The following is an 11,553-nucleotide window of genomic DNA, read 5'->3' as shown; positions in this document are numbered from 1 at the left end:
AATACACTTTGGTGGGAGAGCTGCCACCTCGCCGGAACTTTCCTCTGTCAGTTCACTGGATTCTCTCTGGCCCATACTGTCTTCCTAGAGCTCCCTAAGGTGCAGGGGTTCTCCAACAACTCTGCCCCCAGCAGGACACCTGCATCCTCAAGACAGCCTTGAAAGCATTTTACCCTCTAACTCAGAACACTACCGGCAATATGGCTGCCTCCGCAGGTGCCCGTGACAGAGCCCAGCTCTGAGGGTGCAAGCCTAGGCATTCTCCTTCTTCTCACCACCCTTTGTGCATCCCCTCAGAGTCTGTTATTTCCTCTTTTCTTCTAACCTGTCCCCTGGCCCTGCCATTTCTTTCCCTCTCATCTGGGAACCTCAAGAGTTGCCTGCCTGGTTGGTACCACCCAGTTTACTCTGAAGTAACACACCACTTCCATTCTGTTGTCCTAACGTAGGGGTGTACACACTTGATTTTTTAACCTTTGATCCAGGCTTTTGGCTGCTCTCAGGCAGAACATCAATGCTGAGCTGCCTGGGTTGGAAGGGAATGAGGCCTAGAGTCCCCCCCTACCCCTTCTCACATGGCAGCCTCCCCACCCCACCCACCCTAACACAATCCTTTCCGAGGTGCACCCGTGTGACCTGGTTACTCATCAGAAGCATCTGGGGAACTTTAAACGAATGGGAATTCGAGAACCCCAAGCAGGCCTCCTGACTGAGAATGTGTATAGATTGGGGTGGGGCCTGTGTTGTCCATGGGTCTCCAGAGACTCAGAAGCAGCTGGTCTGCATCCCCTCAGCAGCCAGTTCCTCTCCTTGGAGGCCTCACTCTGGCCACGGGGTCTTATCTCCTCCAAGCCCTGCCACCCTTTCCCTTCATTCCCTCAGCTCTTCTCCTGACCGATCAGGTCCCCCTCCAGCCCAGCCTTCAGCAAACCTGACACCTGTGTGACTCTTCTCTGAACAGCCCTAGCACTCACTGTCTGTGCTACTCATAGGGTCTAATACAGGAAGTTTATTTTTCATTTCACAAGTAGTGTAGGAGTACATCTTTATTGTAAAACAATTCGGGTGATCCAGATGGAGTGAAGCCCCCTGATTCTCCCTTGTCCCCACTCCCACACCTGGGTATCTCTGAGCAGATGGAGTGTCCTTCCAGACTCCTGTATTTCCTGCCTAGTTTCCAGATCTGGAAAAAAAAGAACCATCTTGCCGAAACCAGTTTGGCACAGTGGTGGAGTGTAGGTCTGCGGACTGAAAGGTACCAGGTTCGATTCCGGTCAGGGGCATGTACGTTGGTTGTGGCACATCTCCGGTAGGGGATGTGCAAGAGGCAGCTGGTCGATGTTTCTCTCTCATCGACGTTTCTAGCTCTCTATCTCTCTCCCTTACTCTCTGTAATAAATCAATACAATATATTATATTAAAAAAAAAAAAAAGAAGAAGAAGAACCATCTTTCCTTCTGCCCAGCACTGATCCTCTGCCTGTGCTAAGTTCTGGGCCCTGCAGCCTCCCCTACAGCCTGTGGCCAGGGCCACCCCCTCTCTTCTGCTTTTCTCCCCTCACCGGGGGCCTATATGTCTGTATACACACACACACACACATACACACACACACACACACACACACACACACACACACACGCAACATACACAGGTATTTCTTTTCTTGAAAATACCTCTCTTAGGATCCTTAGATGCCTTTTACCAGCCTCTCCTGTTAGTCTCCTTCCTTTCAAGCCCAACTTCTTCAACAAATGGGCTCCCTTCCTGAACACCGCACACCTGCAACTGCTCAGCTCTCAGGCAGATCCCTCCTGCGGATCCTCCCTGGGAGGCCATGGCCCAAGTCCAGGCTCTGCCATTGCAGAAGGGTCTGGCCTGGGAAGAGGGCCTGGCCTCTGGACTCTCTGCTCCAGGCCATGCCCCCAAGCAGTTTTCTGTCTCTTCAAGAGAAGGATGAAGGGCGAGAAGTGTCCTTAGGGGAGGGAGCTCATGGAATCCGGCCTCAGTTAATCTCTGCAGTCACTCTCAGACTTCTGTGGGCTTCTGGCAGTTTTACCTACCGGGGAAGGAGGGACCAGCTCCAGAAGTTCTCCTGGGTGTGACTCACCCTAACAGCCAGGGCATGTTCTGACAACCAAGGCTCCCAGAATCCTAGGGCCGGCCCAGAAGATGGGCACACAGCTCAGCTTTTCAATCCAATGGCCAACTGAGAGAAGTGTTCTGACAGGTTTTCCTCCTCTGAGGGAGGGACAGGAAGATGGGCCATAGACCTTACCACCATTCTCCTAACTTTAATAGCATAAAATAAAAGCAAACAATTTTAAATTATGAAACATTCCCCCCAAAAGTACTACATTAGCTGCCTATTGCTGCTCTGCCAAGTTACCTCAAATGTAGTGACTTAGAACAATACAGATTTGTTCCTTTAGGTCTGAAGTGTAAAATCGAGTTGCCAGCAGAGCTGTGTTCCTTCCGGTGCCTTCGGGAAGACTCTTTTCTTGCCTTTTCCAGCTTCTAGGGACCATCTGCACTCCCTGGCTTGTGTCTCCTTCCATCTTCAAAGCACATCCCTGTCACCTCCATTGTCAGTGTCTTCTCTTTGATTAACTCTCTTGCCTCCGTCTTATGATTACATCGGGTCCCTCAGATAATTCAGGATAACCTCCCTCTTTCAAGATCCTTTAATTGTATCTGCAAAGTCCTTACACCACATAAGGTAGCATATTCATAGGTCCTGGGGATTAAGATGTAGATGGACATCTTTGGGAGCCATTATTGATATGAATAGACATCTGTATCTGCTCCCAACATTTAATAGGTGCTAATACTTTGCCTTATTTTCTTCAGATATAAAAAAAAACAACAGCCGAAACCCGTTTGGCTCAATGGATAGAGCGTCGGCTTGAGGACTGAAAGGTCCCGAGTTCGATTCCGGTCAAGGGCATGTACCTTGGTTGCAGGCATATCCCCAGGAGGGGATGTACAAGAGGCAGCTGATCGATGACTCTCATTGATGTTTCTAACTATCTCTCTCCCTTCCTCTCTGTACAAAATCAATAAAATATATTTAAAAAAAACAAAACAAAACAAAACAAAAAAACTTGAATATATAGCTAAAGCCCTATATCTCTTTTCCCTCCTTCTCTCCTCAGAGGTAATCACTCAGCTGAGATTGGTGAAAATAACCCTCATGTATGTTTCTGTTCTTTGCTATCCTATATAATAAAAGGCCAGGGACAATAAGCGTAATGACCACAACAACTGCTTAACCAGTGGCCATGAGATGCATTGATTGACCACCTCTCGGCCCCTCCTCCCTGGGACTGGGGACTGGTGAGCTGGCTGAACAGTTCTCCTCTTGGTCCATCCCCCCGGGAAAGCGGGAGTCACTGGGAGAAGCTGAGTCTTCTTCATTACTGCCCCTTTGCCTAAATGAATTAGGCCTATTTAGCCCTGATGATGTGAGTATATCCATTCAGGAATTATTCAGTTCTGAGCTCCAAATATAAATAAATAAATAAATAAATAAATAAATAAATAAATAGTTGCATTTCTCCTGTCCCAAGGGTGTTCTGCAACATACACCAGCCAATGAACCAAAAACGATATCCCGATGGCAGGATGGAGGAATATGGCCAAAGACTGGGAGCCATCTTCCCAGAGCAAGCCTCGTGTCTTTATCAGCTGGTGGCATTTATTTTATTTTTTTAAATATATTTTTATTGATTTCAGAGAGGAAGAGAGAGATAAAAACATCAATGATGAGAGAGGATCATTGATCAGCTGCCTCCTGCACGTCTTTTACTGGGGATCCAGCCCACAATCCGGGCATGTGCCCTTGACTGGAATCAAACCCTGGACTCTTCAGTCCACAGGCCAACGCTCTATCCCCTGAGCTAAACCAGTTAGGGCCTTATTCTAGGTTTTTATGCCCCGCCCTCCTTTCCAGTCCCTTTAAACTAGATGGGTTGACTATCAACACAGGGAGTTATGTGACCTTCATAGTGATCCATTTCTCCTCCTGCTGGCCCTAAACAAACTGAAATGACATTGTCCTCATGTGTCTATGCTCAGACAAAGAGATTGCTCACCTGAAGAGACCGAGGAAGCTCAGGGCCACCTGCCAGTACAGTGAAGTCTCTCACCCCTTTCTCCAGGTTTTGTAGATTCCTGAATTCTCTCTAGCTGGGCAACTTGATCAATCACTGAAGTTTGAAAAGAATTAGGTGAAGATCCACTCCCCTCCATCTCTGGCAGAACAGTTTAAATCTTGTCTTGAATTAAGGGTTCTCTTAACTCCTAATTACTGCATTTGAAATTGATATTGTTTCTTCAAGACTTACTCAAAACAAGGTTTTTATTTCTCAAAAATGTCATCTCACGAATTAGCATCTTAAAAATCACTTTATCCTGTTGTTTGATGACCCTTCCAAGTTTTCTGCCACACACTTCTCAGTGACTGTAGCACAGATCCTTCCAATCGGTAATCTTACATGAGGAGCAGATGGGTTGATACATCCATTCTGCTGTGGTTGCTATACTTGGCTTCATCTTACCAACAAGTTGGTTAATGTCAGAAGCAAGGTGTAGGTGTCTTATGATTCTGTTCGTGTGTCCGGCTCTGTGTTTGATGACATACACATAATTTTACCATGGCGAGCTGGAGCTGGCTCTCATCCCTAGCTAATTGTGCACATTCCTCCTCAGCTCCACATTCACTGCCATCATGTTGGTAGCTTGAAATCAGTTATGATGGGAATACTTACACCAGGAAAATTAACAAATGAATCAGGGCTTTTTGTTGGAGGGTAGGGAGTGGAGAGAGGGCTTTGAAAATATCTGGAGCCTGGCTGGTGTTGCTCAGTGGTTAAGCGTCGACCTAGGTACCAATAGGTCACTGGTTTAATTCCAGGTCAGGACACACGCCCAGGTTGTGGACTCAATCCCCAGTGGGGGGTCTGCAGGAGGCAGCCGATGATGTTTCTCTCTCAGCAATGTTTCTCTATATATAGCCTTCTCCTTTTCTCTCTCTAAAACCAATAAAGGGGGGAAAAAAGTATATTAAAAATAAATAAATAAATAAAATATCTGGAGGAAACAAGAAACCAAAAACAGTTACCTTTGCAGAATGAAACTAGAAAGCAAGGGTATTGAAAATATTTTTGTTTTTGAATTTTTTATCATGTTCATCACTAGTTTTTAAAATACTTTTTATTGATTTTTTGAGAGAGAAAGGAGAGGGGGAGAGAGAAACATCGATTGGCTGCCTTCTACACGCTCCCTACAAGGGATAAAGCCCACAGCCCTGGCATGTCCTTGACCTAGAATGGAACTGGCAGCCTTTTGGTGTTTGGGAAAACACCCAGCCAGCTGAACCACACTAGCCTGGGTCATAACTATTTTTTTTAAAAGAGAACTTCCTTTCTTAAGAACAAAGACTTCCCGGAGTGTTTATTAATCCCACACCATAGTCTGGAAACTGCCTGGTTGAGGAAGAAATCAGCCTGGAGAGGAGTTATAGCAGTTGCCCTGGTGGAGTGACATCCTGGGACAGGAGCTGGGGACTGGGCAGAGGCAGGGCCTGAGGAGTAGGGAGTGCAGCAGCAGGCGGTCCTTCTAGAACTTTGTGCCAGGTCTGAAAGAAGTGCCAAAGTAATGCCAGGCCTTCAGCCAAGACCTCAGGCCAAAATGTGGGTCACCAAACCCTAAGAATCAAACAGAAAAATGGGTATGAAGATAGGACACCAAAAATAGTGCATCTCTAGGGAGGATGCAGGGGCGGCAGAGACCTGATACAAGGGGCTAGGCTAGGGTCACAGGAGGATATTTTAGAATGGGGCTGGGGGCAGCTGTTTAGGCCATTCCTGAGACCATTCCCTGCAGCTTAAATTAAAAGGAGACTTGAGCTCTGCCTGAGAGGGGAGGAAGGCAAACGAGCAGTGAGGAAACAGCGGAGACGGAGACGGGCTCCTCAGCACTGGGGAAAGGCTCCCACAGCTCCCAGGGGGGAGTCCGCAGTCCACAGTAAACAAGTTCCAGGAGCAAAGCAGAACTCCAGGCGGATTCCAGAAACCTCGCCATGCGCAGAAAGGACCTACCTCTAGCGGCCCTCAGAGTCTGGGGATGGGACAGGGGTTCCCACTGGAGGATTTTGGAGTGGCTTAGGATTTTTTCTGAGCAGGGATAATGGAGGCCCTAGGTGCAGAGATGAGCCACAGCCAAGAAAATACATCTGAGATGCAGTGAGATGCAGGATCTGGAGGGGGCCCCAGAATAGGCTGGCAGGACCCTGCTTCTGGGGGACCTGGAGGCAGCATCTCACTCCTCCCTGCAGGCCGGATGCTCAGGAAAGAAACTCTCTGGGAAACAGCACAGGAGCACTGGCCAGGAAGGGGAGGGCAGGTGGAAGGGTAGAGTGGGCTGCGCTCCACAGTGTGGTGTGTGCTCCCCAGGACCCTCAGACGTTTCCACACTCCACCTGGCAGTTTGGGAAGCACCCTTCAGACTTGTCAAGCAGGGCTGCCACTGGTTATGAGGGCGTCAAACATCCCATTTTATAAACACCGAGGTGTCCCAGCAGATCCCGGGACAGGATCTGGGGTGTTTATCTAAGGCGTCCCTAGAGATAAACTTTAACCATACAGGTGTTGGGACATTCAAATAGTTGCTAATGAAGAGGCTGCTCTATGCAAGCAGGAACAAGGGCAGGCCTAGGACCAAAAAGACCAGGAATTTTAATTTCAGTTTTAAGTGTATGCAAAATAATTCAATTAACTACCCAAGGAATTACACCACATGAAACATATGCAATTGCAAATCACACAGCACTTTATTACTCACAAAGTTCCCGGTGCTACAGGTACAGGCTTAAACGGGGTCCTGGTGGTGCTGTCCTCTGGGGTCCTGCAGCTGGGCTGGACTGGTCCGGATGCAGGGGGCCAGCATTCCTCACCTGAGAGAGAGTTTGGTTGCGTCTTGATCTGGCAGTGCTAGCCGTTCTTCTGTCGTCTGGCAGGGAGAGGAGCATGGAACGGCGTTGCTTGCTGGACTGACAAAAGGACGTGCCTTTGGGGGTGTCTTGATAGGCGAGCACAGTTGGCTGGCCGGGACCTATTTTCAAAGCCTGTTTCGTACCCGCAGCAGCTCAGGTGGCTATCAGTGAACTACATCAATGCGCACATGTTAATCTCAAACAGGGCGAGGGGCTACATGTGGTTAACTAGGGGGAGTACATCACTCACACTGCAAGTCACTCTGAGTCAGTAACTAAAGTTCAAATCCTAATCTGTGGGGTATGCACACTTCAGGGCAGTGGGGAATGTGCCCTTAATAACACACTTTAAGTTTCAAGAAAGTTAACTCAAACCTTTTTAACATTTTTGAACATTTTATAAGTACCGCGCGCTAACTGATTGTGCCACTGGAGCCCCATCATTTTTGAACATTTTAAACATTTCTATATATTATATAACACTAGGGCTGCTTCCAAACAACCAGAACTAATAGGGCCCTGACTTGGCCCCCTTCTTTTAATTTGCTGCTAGAGTCCTTCATTTTTTTTTAAAGATAAATTAGATGCATAAATCTCCTGTCACTGGCACAGGCTGTTCCCTATCTCCTTTCATACTACTGCGACTGAATTATGATAAACCAGCAACATCCTGAAAATGCTGTTGAACCTATTGATCAATTATGGTTAGCACCTGCTCACCCCCCACCCTCAAACCCAGTGTCAATTACAGGTAAACTAAGTCAGTTTCTGCTGAACTTACATGTTCAATTGTGAGTTCCCATGACATCACTAAATCATAATATCCAACAAATTCAGCTACTTGGGACATATTTTACAGCAAACTCATTCCCAAAAGCCTGTCAGGAAGCCAGCCGCCCATCATGAGATAATCATTCACTTAACCAACATTGAGACTGTGGCTGCTGTGTGAGTGGTGCTGAGTGCCAAGGATGCAGACAGGGCCTGGCCCTAGGAGAAGATAGGCCTATGACTACGGTGCCACCCGCAGGCTGTAGGCCTCAAGGACAGCCCTGTGCTGTATGTGTGACAGTATCTCTTGCACCTAACGGGAGGCCTAAAACTTAGTGCTCAATAAAAATTTAAAAATGAATAATCCATAACCAAGATTTGGGCCATCAGGAGGAGGTGGTTAACTCTGCTAGGAAACTAAAGTAGGCTTTGCAGAAGAGGTGCAAGAGGCTGGTCCTTGAAATGTAGGAGTCGACAAAGCAGTCCAGGAGGAGGGCAGCAAACAGGAGGGCATGATGTGGCAAAGAGGTCAGGCAGGAAGGAAGGAAGGATGAAGAAGGATCTTGAACTGCAGGTTACAGATGCTGGGCTTTGTTCATAGATTCTGCTATCCAGATGACAAATTCTTCTTAGAACTGGAGCCAAGTTGCCTTTTTAGAACATTATTTTCCTTTTTTGTCAAATAGTAAAACCATGCTGTTTCCTTTCTCACCTTGTCTGCTGGGAAGCTCCTGAAGTACTGGGCTCCTTGTAATTTTTTGTATTCCTTAACAGTCCTATGCAGGCCTTTTCGCCTACTAGATCTTATATTAGTTCTGTGTTGCTATAAAACAATATAACAACAAAAGTTGCCACTTAGCCCTAGCCAGTTTGGCCCAGTGGATAGAGTGTTGGCCTGCAGACTGAAGAGTCCCTGGTTCAGTTTTGGTCAAGGACACATGCCTGGGTTGTGGGCTCAGTCCCCAATAGGGGGTGGGGGTGCTGGAGGCAGCTGATCAATGATTCTCTCTCATTGATGTTTCTATCTCTTCCTCTCCCTTCCGCTCTGAAATCAAATTAAAAAAAAAAATAGCCGCTTAAAACAGTACACATTTATTTTACCATAGTTTCTCACAGAAGTCTAGACATCTTGGACTGGGACTTCTGCAGGGCTGCCATAAAGGTGTTGGCTAGGGCTGAGGTCTCATCTGAGGCTTGACTGGGATGGAATCTGCTTGCAAGCTCATGAGATGGTTGGCAGAATTCAGTTTCTTGGGGGCATCAGGGAGAGGCCTCAATTTCTTGCTCCCTCTGTAGGCAGCTTGCTTCTGTAAAGAAGGTGGTTCCAATTTTATGTAACATAATCACATCCATCCCACCACTTTTGCCCTATAATAAGTCTCACCCACACAGATCCTACCCACACTCAGCGGTGAGGGTTACACAGGGCATGAAGACCGGAAAGAAGGATCATGGACCATCTCAGAGTCTGTTGCCACAAGTATCTGTCAGACATTAACCGGTAAGTGAACTACTCCTTTTGGCAACTGAAAGTACCACTTCCACAGACATACATATCATCTCCTGAGGAAGAAAGTGAACTGTTTCCCTGCTAAGAATGCCCACCACCCCCGCCCCCATCTACTACAGTGCTGGGCATAGTTGATCAGGTGATAAATATGGAACGAAGAAAAGTTTTAGGATTCTTATCACTGCTGGAAGGACCTGGAGTTTTCTACCATCAGAGTGATTATCTGACTGTCATAAATTTCTTTTTTTAAAAAAATATATTTTATTGATTTTGTACAGAGAGGAAAGGAGAGAGATAGAGAGTTAGAAATATCGATGAGAGAGAGTCATCGATCAGCTGCCTCTTGCACACCCCCTACTGGGGATGTGCCCGCAACCAAGGTACATGGCCTTGACCGGAATCCAACCCAGGACCCTTCAGTCCCCAAGCCGACGCTCTATCCATTGAGCCAAACCGGTCTCGGCCTGATTGTCATAAATTTCTTGATTGACATATGCAATTAAAACACCCATAAAACAATTATAATAGCACAAAGTGAGAACAAGTTCAGACATCACCATTATGAATGGGCTCTTTCCTAGAAAAATGTCTCCTAGCCCCTAGCAGCTACTGTTTCCCCCACTTTACAGATGAGCTATGTACATGAATACCATTTCCCAATTGTGCTAGTGCACTAGCACAGGGTAAGTGCATGGGCTACAGAGCCGGGTGGCCTGGGCTGACATCAAGCTTCGCATACTATGTGACTTTGGACAAATTACCTAACTTCCCATAATGATAGCCAATGTTTACTACACACTATCTGTAGGCTCTTAATGTATATTAAATTCAAATAAATTAATTTAACTCAAATAACCACCATGGGAGGTAGGCACCATTAGTATCCCCATTTTACAGGTGAGAAAACTGAGGGATAATAGTTAAGGCCCAGTTTAATATTCTTAGCCTGAGCAAGAACAGGGAGAATGAAGGGTAAGTGGTGGACAAGACAATCTTGGACAAAGGTACAGCAAGCAGGATGCTAGTGCCAGCAGATTCCAACTATTGTCCCCACTGCTGTCCCTGGCCAGGGAGGACAAGTCAAAACTATGGTTTACCATTTGGACCTCGTGTACTAAGATCTTAAACATGACTTGCACCCCTGTGCAGGGTACGAGGACAAAAAGCCAGAATGCCATCATCTGGGAAACTGAATTGCATTTTGCTTAAAGCTAGCCCCACCTCAGTGAAAGTCCCTCTATTCCGGGGGCTGGTGCCCAGCCACAGGCTGTTTCAGCTTCTGCAACTTCCCACCAACTTCACAAGGGCAAAGGGCCTGAGTTAGCCTGTGAGCAAGAAGCCCAGCTGGGTGGAACCAAGGCTTCCTCATGCTCCCATGGCTTGAGAGGGAGGGGGCCTTAGCACAGGGAGGAAGCAGATAGAGCTGACAGAGATGCAAACGGAGGAGGAGCCCTTTCAGAGAAGTCAAGCTCCCCATTCCTGCTTAGGAAAGGAGAATGCACCCGGGAGGGGGGAAGGTGCAGGCAGGGAGACAGCGCTGAGCCTCCCTGGATCTGGGTGTCCCTTACTCTGCATTTTCCTCCCACACGCACCTTCTATCTCCTCTGTCTGAGGATATTCCAAACCCCACAGAACCAGACACCCTCTTAACCCAGCGCCCCTTCCTCTGCACATTTGTCCCCTCACCCCTGGACCTCAGCTGAAGGCCACCCTGCCCGCCTGGCTTCTCTGGGAGGGCTTAGCAAGCAAACTCAAGCAAACAGCGTTTCCTACACTTTTCCGCCAACATGGCTGGGTAATAGGTGGGAGGCTTCGCTGGTGGCTGAGACACCCACAGACTGAACGCACCTCTGCACCCACTGGATCAGCTTGCCGCGGTCAGTCCCCACTCCTGCCCTCACGCCCTGGCACATTCCAGCGCCCTTGCATCTATCTCTCCATCTCCCCTTTCTGCCTGCCACCTCCTTTTCTTCCTGATGCTGGGAGGGGTTCTCGGTGCGCTGGGGCTTACTGCCCTGAGTGAGCCCGTTTCCTGTGGGGGCGGCGCAGTGACCCCGGGAGCGGCCAGTGCGCTGTGGGGCGGGATGATCTCCCCGCTGTGCCGGGCCGTGTGCGCGCTCCTAGGTTCCCCTCCTTGGGGGCCACCGAACCTCCTACCGCCAGGACTGCACCCCCAATCCCTTGGGGAAAACATGAGGCCTTTCCACAACCTGGAGGCAGAGGCGGCCCGGCTCCGCACCCGCCTCACCCCCGTCCCCCAACTTGCAGCCCGGGAGGGGCT

At 48.2% G+C, this 11,553-nt stretch overlaps 1 long non-coding RNA gene across 1 annotated transcript; it reads right to left on the bottom strand.

Annotated features, from left to right (window-relative positions):
- Window positions 1-8,838: 8,838 nt before the first annotated feature.
- On the bottom strand, window positions 8,839-11,553 carry LOC118709400. The gene is made up of 3 exons (XR_004984931.2): window positions 10,463-11,553; window positions 9,624-9,629; window positions 8,839-9,062 (listed from the first exon to the last, which is right to left on the bottom strand). It is a non-coding gene; the product is annotated as an uncharacterized LOC118709400 (long non-coding RNA).

Source organism: Pipistrellus kuhlii, unplaced genomic scaffold (assembly GCF_014108245.1).
Source record: "Pipistrellus kuhlii isolate mPipKuh1 unplaced genomic scaffold, mPipKuh1.p scaffold_m20_p_7, whole genome shotgun sequence".
NCBI classification, from domain to species: Eukaryota; Metazoa; Chordata; class Mammalia; order Chiroptera; family Vespertilionidae; genus Pipistrellus; species Pipistrellus kuhlii.
Note: the sequence above shows the minus strand (reverse complement) of the source record. Positions and strands in the feature narration are given on the sequence as shown.